The sequence below is a fragment of the Neovison vison genome, chromosome 7 (genome assembly GCF_020171115.1).
Source record: "Neovison vison isolate M4711 chromosome 7, ASM_NN_V1, whole genome shotgun sequence".
Lineage (NCBI taxonomy): Eukaryota > Metazoa > Chordata > Mammalia > Carnivora > Mustelidae > Neogale > Neogale vison.
In genome coordinates this window covers 17,901,662-17,914,460 of record NC_058097.1, presented here as the reverse complement: position 1 = coordinate 17,914,460, position 12,799 = coordinate 17,901,662, and the positions used below count along the sequence as shown (strand labels likewise).

The window sequence follows — 12,799 nt, the reverse complement described above, 5'->3', positions numbered from 1 at the left end:
TCCTCCAACAGAGACACGTACTGTATGTAAAGGGCCTTGTGACCACAATGACCCAGCACTAAGAGATTATGCTCAAATACCAATAGACAACTGTGAAGGGAAGGCAAGTGAGAGGACACTCAAACAGGTGACAGTTCCTAAGGAACCACTCTGCCTGCAGTGAAGCCTGCCTGCCCCCACAGCCAGTCCATCACTGCACTTCACCAACTGGACTCAATGTCCCTGAAATTCACTCACTGCTCTGGTTCCTGAACACAAACCTGTTTCTCCTGGTCCTGACCATTTCCTTCCCTAGATTTTAAGTGCCCCTAGGATAAAGCCCAAATTCTTTGATGAGGTTCATAAAGCATCTCCCAGTATGAGTGGGTCCCTTCTCCAACTCTCTACTTGACTACTTTCCCCTTACACTGGATTTAACATGCTAGCAGCTACCATATCTAACTCCTTCAGTCTTGGTCTGAGATTTTGGTCCAAGCTGTCTGCTGTGCTTGAAACAATCTTTCTTGACTTACTCAGGCTAACTCTTTAAGGTCTCCCCTCAAACACCATTTCTTTAGAAGCCCATGCCTAGGCTGGGTTAAGCGATTCAGCTCACAGTTCACACAGCAGCCTGGGCTTTGGTTTTCCAAGTGCCCATCACACTTCACTGGGATCACCTATGTAGTGTCTGTCATGATAGCAGGATCTCGCCTATCTCTTATACAATGCTGTCACTAGCACAAAACACAGTGGCTGACACGAAGTAGTGCTCAGTAATGACCGAAGAGTGAACCTAGGAATGAGTAAGTTTGAGAATGAATGAATCAGGAAGTCAGGTTAAAGCCTATCCAGGTGGCGCAACAAGAAGGCAACAACTTTTCCTGCCTAATTCCTTATTTGTGTTTCTAATTTAAAATAAATATTTTCTTTTTTAAAGATTTTATTTATTTGAGAGAGAGACAGTGAGAGAGAGCATGAAAGGGGAGAAGGTCAGAAGGAGAAGCAAAGTCCCTGTGGAGGTGGGAGCCCAAGACGGGACTTGATCCCGGGACTCCGGAATCAGGATCCGAGCCAAAGGCAGTCGCCCAAACAACAAAACCACCCAGGTGCCCTAAAATAAATATTTCAAAAATTACTTAAAATATTTAAAAATCTTAAGAGTATAAGCTACTTTGCTCTTTTTTTTTCTTTTCTTTGAAGTAACCTCTATGGCCAACATGGAGCTTGAACTCATGACCCCAAGATCAACAGTCACACGCTCTACAACGGAGCAGGTCCAGGCACTCCGATTACAAGCTACTTTGAAAGATGCCCCAGAACGGATACTGTGGACCATTACCCTAGGAGAAGGGCACTTGTGACTGAAAACCCAGGTGCAAAGGGATCTATATAACATGAGACCATGAGGCATGATAAAAGAGATAAAACCGTGAAGGTCAATTTTAAGTTTAATTGTTGTTTCACAAAACTCAGGGCCTGTTGCGGAAATAAGCAGGAATGCGTTCTATGTGGCCTTCATCAGTCAGGTATCAAGAATTAATTAGGATGATGCATCTAATTGTCCTCCAGCCTGCCTTTTGGCACCCCGACATCTGGAATTGAGCCAGCGTGGCAGAGAGGCTGTCAATGTCAGAAGAGAAGAGTCAGACCCAAAGAGTAAAGACAACCACACCCCCCATCATCAGAGGCTGGGCAGGAGAGGAAAGGGGACAGCGGGGGTGGGGAGAGGTACTGTCCTGCAGCCCGAGTTTGAAACTGCATGTCCATAGCCAAAGGAACGAACACCTACAGCCACAGCATGAACGCTTTCAGCAGCAGCTCTCAGACAGACTGAAAGTGTATCTTTAACTGCATTTATGTTCCCACTGCAACAGCCAAACTAAAGAAGCAGGTGTTGAGCTTTACAAATTAGTTATGATAAATGTTTTGGTCCCTGGGTTTCAAAGATCCAGAGGCTCTCTGGAGAAGGTTTCTTCATTTTCCTATGATTTGTTTATTTTAACAGTGCCTCCACTGACCCAGCGACATGGTCACAGATCCCTGCCCTCTCACTGAGAGCAAAAACACCAACAGGACAAAGGAAAGAAATGCTATTCCCTCAACTGTACAAGCTGACATGGTGGTAAACTGTTAGGCAGCTACCACAGGATGAGAGCATACCCAGCGCTGCTGACCAAAGATGCCAGTTCCCTGTCCCCCTGCCCAGTCCGCACTGTCCACACTGGAGGGCACTAATGAAAGACCTAATGACCTGTCCAATGAGGCAAAAGTACCCAAAGTACAAAAGGGTTTTACTAAATTGGGTCATAAAGAAAAAATTTAACACCCACAGAAGTATCTAGATTGCCTTTAGGTCTAAAAGTTAGCTTCAGCTGATGATTACAGTAGGAAAAAGTACTTACTTACCCACTATATTAATTTTTCATTGCTTTTGAAAATCCGGCAATAACAATTTTTCCCCCCCTAAGACTGCTTTAACAATGAGTTCCACATTGACATCCCTCTGAAAATTCCATCCTCAGCTGTACTCTCTACCGGAGCAATGTTAAATAATCCTTCAATTTCACTATAACCTTCATGCAAACATTCCTAACTTCCATTTTCCAGCCTCAACAACTTGTTCCAGCTGTAGCTCTACTAAATGTATCTGTATCTACTAGAAATCCTCACTTAGTGACCTACCAGCTGCTCCCATCCTGAACTGTCTTTCCTCTCAAACACCCCTTTTAATGGCACACTATTCAGTCACCAGAGTCCTCTTCTCATTTGCTCCCCAATATTTAGAAGTGCCACAGTGAGTCAGGCATTGTGCTAGGAGGTGGGCACAGAGCAGTGATCCAGACAGGCGAGGTCCCTGGAGTTTAGTTTCCATTTCCTCCTACACCCACAGCTGAATACCAGGACTGATTCGACACAGGAACACAATGAGTGGTCAGAGATCTTTCACTGTGGCAGGCACGTGAACAAAGACTCTGCCTTTACTTTTAAAGCACTGAGGTAAAGCACATTCGGCCACGATGCATGTGAAACAGTCAACCCTAGAGGGAAGAGTATTACATACTTTCGTTTTGATCTAGGGCCCAAGAAAGAAGAGGGTGAGTTTTTTTTTTTTTTTTAAAGATTTTATTTATTTATTTGACAGAGGGAGATCACAAGTAGGCAGAGAGGCAGGCAGAGAGAGAGAGGAGGAAGCAGGCTCCCTGCTGAGCAGAGAGCCCGATGCGGGACTCGATCCCAGGACCCTGAGATCATGACCTGAGCCGAAGGCAGCGGCTCAACCCACTGAGCCACCCAGGCGCCCCGAAGAGGGCGAGTTTTTAATGATGATAAACATTTTTCAATGTGCACACCTAATTTACCGAAGTTTTCCAAGTGCTTTCAATCTTCTACTTGGATAAAAATACTCCTCTTCTGAGAAAACTGGTATTTCTGTGGCAGAAAGAGACCGTCTAGAGGGTCACCCCTCTGCTTTCCTTCTGGATTTCAGGTATAGGACACCCCCCACCTTCTCAAAGATTTTACTTTTGAGTAATCTCCATACCCAACATGGGGCTCGAACTCACTGAGATCAAGAATCATATGCTCTACCAACTGAGCCAGCCAGGCACCCCTTGGACATAGGACATTCATAGGGCACTCTGGAGCACAACAACATAACAGCTCTGACTGGCATTCTCTACTCTGTGTTCCATGGCCTCTGGTCACCAAAAAGATTAAGTATTAAGTAGTTACTGGTGACTGGAAATGCCCAATGCCCTTCACAAGCATCTCCTTCGCATATGCAGCAAACTGCTTACCAGCTAGGCCATGACCACATTCAATTTTAGTATATGTGCTGCCGAAGCGAGCACCCATGACCACATTCAGCTGTGATTTCATTTAACAATCTTCTAGCTGCTCAATGTATATCTAAAATAATCTCATCTCAGGTCTTTGCCACACTATCCTCTTTCTTCTTTTATTTTTGGGGGTGGGGGGCTGGTTAATGTATAATGAAGGAGGCTGGTTATAAAATAAAATGTATATGAGACATGCATTCCTGAAACAGCCATTCGTTTTATGTTTTAGGATTTTCTGATTATTGTTTAAATAAATACAATGTCTTGTCCACCACTGAGACTCTAAGCTCTTTTGGGACCAGGACTGGGTTTTATACAGTATTAAGGAGATAATAGGTCTCAAAAATTTCACACTTCAAGGTATTTTGGTAACAAACCAAGAACACTTTGGAAATTACTTAGACATTTAAATGTTTTTTGGTTAACAATCTTAGTATATCAGGGCTATAAAAGAAAGAGAAACAAAGGAAAAGGGAAACAAAGAACATTTTTAAAAAACCACCAAGACCAGAAGCAAGTCCCCCCGCCTGGAGAAATAAAAACAGCCATTTAAACACAATGATTTAAATTTGAAAATAACATCAGATAAGGAATACTATGTTCATTTTCTCCACTGCTCCAAAATAGAAGCCATTGGCACAGGAATGTCAATGCAAAAGCCTGCAAAGTAACAGGAAATATGACTGACGTCTCTACCACTCCCCTTCTCCCTGACAATCAGAGGATGCCTACAAGACAAACATTCTATCTCACATGCTCCCCGAGCCACTCCCAGAGAGGCCCCCCAGAGATGATAACCATTTCCTAGCAGTAACCACCATAAGGCTGCAGAAAACATTAACCGCATGGAGCATTCTCTAATATGCTTTAGAACACTGCGCTACAAAAACATCCATCAAAACACACCAAAGATACGCTAAGGGTCAAGATTATCTGTCAACAAGCACCAAAAAAAAAAAACACCCCCAAAACAAAAGCCCCCTAAAAACAAACAAACAAACAAACCAAGTCTTAGAGGTACTTGGCTGGCTCAGATGGAAGAACATGCAACTTAACCTCAGGGTTTTAAGTTTGAGCCCCATGTTGGGTGTAGAGATTACTTAAAAATAAAAAATCCTTGGGACACCTGGGTGGCTCAGTTGGTTGGACGACTGCCTTCGGCTCAGGTCATGATCCCGGAGTCCTGGGATCGAGTCCCACATCAGGCTCCCAGCTCCATGGGGAGTCTGCTTCGCTCTCTGACCTTCTCCTCGCTCATGCTCTCTCTCACTGTCTCTCAAATAAATAAATAAAATCTTTAAAAAAAAAATCCTAATAAAAAAATAAGTCTTCAAAAGCCACATATGCTGTGTACAGTGTACCCTTCGATTACACACGTGTAAATTCATTATCTAGGTAAGCACATTACTGACTGGTTCGGACACCTGGGATAGGAAACAGCAGTGTTGTCTTCTGCCAGCCCTCTCCCTCAGCACTTTAATATAGTCACAGCGCGAGAAGGGGTGAGGGCCTCCAAAGAGAAATGGTCCCAAATCATCTTTTACACCAGCAAAAAACTCTTAGGAAGGTTTGTTTTTTAAAAATATATACTCATTGGGGCGCCTGGGTGGCTCAGTTGTTAAGCGGCTGCCTTCGGCTCAGGTCATGATTCTGGGGTCCTGGGATCGAGCCCTACCTTGGGCTCCCTGCTCAGTGGGAAGCCTGTTTCTCCCTCTCCCTCTCCCCCACTTGTGTTCCCTCTCTTGCTGTGTCTCTGTCAAATAAATACATAAAATCTTTTAAAAAATTATATATATATAATGAGTGTGTATATATATTCACTCATTATAGGGGCCCTGGGTGGCTCAGTTTAGTGTCCTACTCTTCTTTTTGGCTCAGGTCATGATCTCAGGGTCCTGAGATCGAGCCCTGTGTAGGGCTCCACGCTCAATGGGGAGTCTGCTTGAGATTCTCTTCTCCTTCTCCCTCTGCCCCCTCTTCCCCTGGTCCCTCTCTCCCCATCTCAAATAAATCATAAACACACACACACACACACACACACACTCATTACAGAAAATTACTGGTTTTCTCATTTTTTAAAAGATTTGTTTATTTATTTATTTATTTATTTATTTATTTGACAGAGACTGTGAGAGAGGGAACACAAACAGGGGGAGTGGAAGAGGGAAAAGCAGGTCTCCCGCCGAGCAGGGAGCCCAATGCGGGGCTCCATCCCAGGACCCCAGGACCACGACCTGAGCCAAAGGCAGATGTCCAACGACTGAGCCACCCAGGCGCCCTCTCATGTTCTTTTTAAAAGTTTTTATATTTAGTATACTTGTGATCAAACTGTATTCATAACTTTGTATCCTGATTTTTTTCACGTACCTATTTTGACATAAGCATTTTTCATGTTAACCACAGTTTTTAAGGGTTATGTATTTCATGGACTACATGAACCAGCTTTTCATTTCTCCAGTGTTAGACAACTATATTATATTCAATTTATTTTGTTATAAATTACACATTAAGATATTATAGTCCCGAAGTTATATGATTTGCTTAACAGTACCATTCAGTTTCCTTTTTTAAGAGATTTATTTTTAAGTAATCTCTATACCCAATGTGGGGGTCAAACTCACAACCCTGAGATCTAGAGTCACACGCTCTACCAAATGAGCCAGCCAGGCTCACCAGCATTCTAAGCAAAATATAATTGTGAAAGTAAATAATAAAAGATTTTGAGGTTGTCAAGTGAAATGGTAAATCTCAAAGCCAAGTAGAAGTGTTTCTGGTTCTATTTTGGGGTTATCTGCTCTCATGAGAAACTAAGAGTTGACAGTTTGGGAGCAGCACTGTTGCCAGAACGGAGGACGGCATTTTAGATACTCAGTTCCATTCGTCGCAGGTTTCATTCCTGATACTTCCTGGTAGACAGTGGATAGGATAGAAACCCTTATCAAATAACTGTGAGGTGGCAGGAGTGGGAGGGTGGAGGGGGGATGGGGAGGAGGAGAGCAATTTCTGTCTATGCTGGGTCCCAAAAAGTGTGGCATTGTGTCACTGGCTACTCTGAGAACTGCCAGTATCTAGGACAAAGGTAACTCTCCTACTTGCAACTCTTTCCTTCTGAGAGAAGGACCTAAAGAACAGAGTTTGCGTGTATTCAAGTAATGCAGGAATATTCACCTTTTCCTTCTTAAGGGTTAATCTCTATTGTCTGGGTGTTTATTCCCATCACTGTAAGACAGAAATATTTACTTCTTTTCTCATTTCTTTTCTCTCAGTTTAAAGAGATAATACTTCAGTGAGCTCATTCCTGACCTAATGGCTAATTCACAGTAAGTGTTAGTGAAGGAAGTCTTACTGCTTTCATTTTTTTCTCAGTATCTCTTCCCATTCTGACTTTCAGGAGCCCAAGTCTATTTCAAGTATCTTTCAATCCCCACTTTTTAAAACACCTGGCATTTAAATTTTTCAAGTAATTTGGATATTTGGACTCTCTTGGAATATAAAGCTACCTTTTAAGAAAAATAAAGTCCCCTTACAATACTATATATGAATTCACAAAACTAAAACTAACAAAATCTGAATTTTTTTCCTAGACGCTGTCCAGTTCCAACAATGAATTTATCCTGGAATTGGACCTCCTAAAATAAATATGTGTGAGTGACTTGTCAGACATCAGAAAGGCTCCTCTCCTACTTCTTAGTTAGTGGGCTCTGATTGATTCTTATGTTTTCTGAACACCAACATTTGTGTTACAACTTATGTCAGCTGGCACTGCATCTCCAGCTCATTCTCCTCTTACCATGTAACTAGAAAATCAGTTCAGTGAAAGTAGATCCTGTTAGCATTACTGGTTTATCTGGTATGTTGGCCTGTTAAATATTGTTGATTACTTTATTACAGGTCAGATTTGATAACTGCCTTCAGCTGCCCTAGAAAACGGAGTGGATATTAAGTAATTATTGGTGAAAAGTTTCATTGCTATAGCGACAAAGAAACACTTCTAGAGTCGGTGAATCCATCTTTCTCTTTTGAAAGCAAGTGACTTTCTGATTATAGGAGCTCAAAAATTGCACACCCATCAATGGAGCACACTCTTCACCTTCATACAGTATCTCCTTCAACTGCTCATTCAAGAAAGTATTTTCACTTACATTCAAAGCAGCCTCCCAGGTCCAAAGACAGTAATTGTTCCCTTCCATCTTACCTTGATTTTGGCCTACTAGTCTGTCTTCTATATGGGCCAGCACTAAGGTAACGAGGGTTTCTATAAAGAATTCAGTGATCTTCATAAAGCTTTCTGACAGGATTTGATTAACAGTGCCAATTTCCCCCATAGATTACAAACACTTCTGATAATACTCCATTATATCTCTTAAGGTATTTGTACAAAATATTTCCACAGATTAAAGAAAAACCAATAAAATGTATAGCCACATTATAGATATGGTATGGCACTGATTTATGAACCTCAGACAAAATTCTGTTACTCAAATTAATCTGACCTATTATTATCACCATACTTTTTCATTTTTTTAAAAAGATTTTTTTATTTGGGCGCCTGGGTGGCTCAGGTCATAGTTTCAGGTCCTTGGATTGAGGCCCGCATCAGGCTCTCTGGTCAGCAGGGAGCCTGCTACCCACCTCCCTGCCTGCTTCTCTGCCTACTTGTGATCTCTCGCTGTCAAATAAATAAATAAATAAAACCTTAAAAAAAAAAAAAAAGTGAAGAACATCTCTTTAAAAAAAAAAAAATAAAGATTTCTTATTTATTTACTTGAGAGAGAGAGCTGGAGCAGGATGAGGGTCAAAGGGAGCAGGGACTCTCAATCACGACCTGAGCTGATAGCAGATGCCTAACCAACTGGGCCACCCTTGTGCCCCTAACATCACCATTCTTTAAAGGTATCTTAACACTCTGAGGGGGAAAGAAAACCTGCTGCAAAATCAAATATACATTGAAAATTAGTTGTTGTTGTTTATTTATTTGTCAGAGAGAGAGAGAGAGAGAGCACAAGCAGACAGAGGCAAAGGGAGAAGCAGGCTCCCTGCTGAGCAAGGGGCCGGAAATAGGACTCAATCTTTGGGCCTGGGATCATGACCTGAGCAAAAGGCAGCTGCTTAACCTACTGAGCCACCCAGGCATCCTTGAAGATTAGTTTTATCAGAAAGAAAGAAAGAGGGAGGGAGGGAGGGAGGAAGAAGGAAAGAAAGAGGAAGGAAGGAAGGAAATTAGTTTTATCAAGCTAGTAAAAAGTTGATTTTATTGATTAGAATCAGGGACCATCTTTTTAAAAATTATACACTTCTTTTTACCATACTACAAATCTTTGTCTTTTTTTTGGCGCGGGGGGCGGGGGAGGGCTGTCATTCCTAATCCTGCTACTAGCCGATCCTAGTAAGACTACAGCAATTTTCCCAGCAAATAAAAATAACTGATCAGACCCAGATCGATCATTCCACAGGAAAAGTAGAGCAACCAGGTGCTAAGAGAAAACCTGACAACAGAATTTTTATCCGTAAAATGGGGAGCCCACCAACAGAACTGTCTGCTGAAAATTTTCACCTCTATAGTCCAGTCTTTAAATTCCTTGTCCAAAACCAGTACTTCTCCACATTTTTCTGTAAAATGGATGGTCTTAATTGAAACTCTTTTGTTCCCTGGGTGTACATAGCTTTTCAGAAGAAGAGGAGTTTCCTTATGAAGAATCAATCTAGCTTCCCCAACACAACCATCTTCTCCATATCGCAGTAACATGTCTTAAGTGTTCTTTATAATTTAAACAGCTCTTCCGTTCAAGTGAAGGGTCATACACCTTCTGAGACTGTGGCCCAGAGTTTACAAAGGTCTTCTGGGCCGTGCCCCAACTCGGTTCTGGATACTCAAAAGGACACCCACTTTCTTCTATAAGGTGATATATATATATATATATATATCTCCTTTCTTGCTGTCTAGCCAACGCAGCTTTAAACTTTTCCATTCTTCTCCCATTCTTCAGATTCTGCGGCAGTTTGGGAGGTAAACTCTTCACACAACCATTCACAAGTCCTGATCTCCCCGCCCCCATTTCCTTCCTCCCCATTCATGTGATAACGTCTTGATGGGAACACCTTACCTCACCTTTTGTCTCCGCTAGTCCTTCTGCTTCCTTCCTGAGCTTCGAAGCTAGGCCATAGCCACTAAAGACGTGGCCTGTGGGCATTCGGTAACTGGCAGAGCCACTAGCACTTTCTGGAGTGTCCCTTCTCTCCTATCTACCACCTGAACCCTCTTTCCTTAAATAAAGATTTACCCTCTAAAAGTCCCATCTCCCTCTGAAAGACGATGGACCAGCGCCCTTTGTCTGAAGCTTCCACACCTCCCATCCTTGTCCACAAAGCGTCAGTTCACACAGGTAGGGTCTGCTCGGGGCAGGACAGGGGAGCCTAGGTTTCCGCGTCCCGTAAAGGGATGAGTTATGGCCGAGGTCCTACCAGAAGCCAAAATTCTACAATTACACGACAAATCTATAGGTCCTATTTCTGAGGCTGGGAGGACGAACTCCGGGGCGACCCCCCAACTCGGCGACCGCGCTGGCAGTTAGAACGGCCCCTTCCAGCCCCCGCTCTGAACAGCCCCGCCTCCGACCTCGGGCGCCGGGCCGCGGAGGAGGCCCGGTCAACGCCCGCGGGCTGCCGCGCCATGCCCTCCTTCATCCTCACCCGCCGCCGCGGGCCCGCCTCTCACCTGGCATGCTGGCATCGCCCGTCCCGCGCTGCACTGGAGACCATGGGTCTAGACCGGTCTCGGCCACCACCCGCCCGCCAAGAGGGAGGCTGGCGGGGACGCGCGGGCCCCGTAGTCCAACGCACAGGCACCGGGTACGCGCCGCCTGGTTTCTAAGGAACCGGGAGCTCTGGAAAGGGAGGGGCGGGACGGCTGGAGGTCTGCGCATGCTCCCTGTGGGGGGGGTGGACCTGCGCTGGGAGGGGCCGTGATCGGAGATTGCGCATGCTCGCACATTGGGGGCGGACATTAAGTGGGTTAGCCGAGGGGTTGGTCCTTTATTTCCGGCGGTGGAGGCGGACGGTCAAATGTGTGATAGCCTCTGCTTCTTTAGGGCCCTTTCATCCCGCATCAGTAATAAGGAGGTTCTGGGAACTGTAGTGGGCCTTGGTCTGGAGCTAAGGAGGGTCTGGTGTTGGACCCAACTGTTGTTGTAGAACGGTAGTAGTTCTCTTGAACTCGCCGGACTTCTTGGCCTCCTGATTCCTACGATAATGACTCTCTTCTGTTCTCTGGTGCCTGTCTGGGCTTTTCTTCTCTGCATGTTCCTTGGTTGTTCCTTAAATTTAGTGCACCTACTGTGACCTCAGTCTCTCAGCTCTCTTTACTGGAATCTGTCTCCCCAAGTAAATACCATTTTGTAACAAGACTGCTCTTTACTTCACCATTACTCTGTCTGCCAGAGTAATGAAACGTGTCACCTATAATCCTTAGCTATGTAAAGTAGGCTATGTTGGAGATGTAGGATTAGGGGTTATTTCGTCAGGGGGAGCCTCTCCTCTGCTATTGACTCCTGGTGAGAGTCTGGACCCCCACTCAGCTAGTATCAGAACGGTGTGCCAGCCGTGGTTCCAGAGCAGCTTGTGATGACAGAACATGTCAGTTGAGCTGAGGCAATTGTTCTTGCTGAGAACTGGTGGCCAGCAATGCTATTCCTGGTTTGGAGGGAAACAGGACTTCCTGCCTCTGCTGCCACCTTTGGAGCATGGAAGTCTCCAAAAGTGATGGGTAACCTCTAATCTCCCTCTTAATGAGGTTTTAATCCCCTTAATCTTTTCCCCCCGGATTCTGAACAGCCATGCAGACTCAAAATGCTCTTGTGTTTGATGTTTCTTACCATCTCAAGATTCATTCCGGAACAGGGTTTTTCAACAGTGGCACTGTTGACATTCTGAGCCTGATAGGTCTTTGTTGTGGGGTGCCGTCTATGCATTTTAGAATGTTTATAGCATCCCTGGCCTACCAAAAATATCTAGAGTCATTGCCAAAATGTTCCTGGGGTAGGGGTGGGGGGCAAAATCACTCCCTGTAGAAACCACTAGTCTAGAGAGAAATTAAAGGTACTCTTGGCTTTATGGAACCAGGACTTTTTGCTTAACATTCCATTCTTCCCTCTTCAGTGTTCCCTAAGAGTCCTGTCGAGTAATAGTCCTATAAAATAACCAAGTGAAGCACACATGTACTATATATCCCTCTATGTCAAGCCTCCCCTACATGTGCTATAATTCTCTGTCTCCACGGGGTAGAATTAGTCACTTAAAAAAATTTTTTTTTATTTTTTTATTACCATATGTATTATTAGCCCCAGGGTTACAGGTCTGTGAATCGCCAGGTTTACACACTTCATAGCACATACCTTCCCCAATGTCTATAACCCCACCACCCTATCCCTCCCCACCTCCCCTGGCAACCCTCGGTTTGTTTTGTGAGATTAAGAGTCTCTTATGGTTTGTCTCCCTCCCGATCCCATCTTGTTTCATTTATTCTTTTCCTACCCACATCACATTTTAAGGGTGGGGAAACTGGAGCTGAGAAAGGTTAATTTTCCAGTTACCCAGTTAGTAAACAGCAGAACCAGGATTTTGAGCATGAGTACTTCTTCAGACTGACAAGAAGCTAACTTCAATAAGCCTCAGAAGCCCTCTGTCCAGTGTTTGGGACGTGTGTGTTTGGACGACATTAAAATCTTATTCTGAGGGGCGCCTGGGTGGCTCAGTTGTTAAGCATCTGCCTTCGCCTCAGGTGAGTGATTCCAGGGTCCTGAGATCAAGCCCCACATCGGACTCTCTTCTTCCTCTCTCATTTCCCCTGCTTGTGTTCCCTCTTTCGCTGTCAAATAAAATCTTAAAAAAAAAAAAATCTTATTTGGAGGACAGAAGGACTTGTGACCACCTTTTTGAAAGTGAATTTTCTCCTTTTTCTTTGTCTCAGAAGGAAGCTGTTTGCA

General features: G+C 44.1%; 1 protein-coding gene across 2 annotated transcripts in view; it reads right to left on the bottom strand.

The window, feature by feature from the left end:
- The window catches only part of GFOD2 (glucose-fructose oxidoreductase domain containing 2), a 34,943-nt gene extending 24,228 nt beyond the window's left edge, over nt 1-10,715 (bottom strand). For both annotated transcript variants that reach the window (XM_044255924.1, XM_044255923.1), the window contains exon 1: nt 10,534-10,715. The gene's annotated coding sequence lies outside the window, so the exon portion shown is untranslated. The remainder of the gene's footprint in view (nt 1-10,533) is intronic.
- Between the last annotated feature and the right edge of the window lie 2,084 nt (nt 10,716-12,799).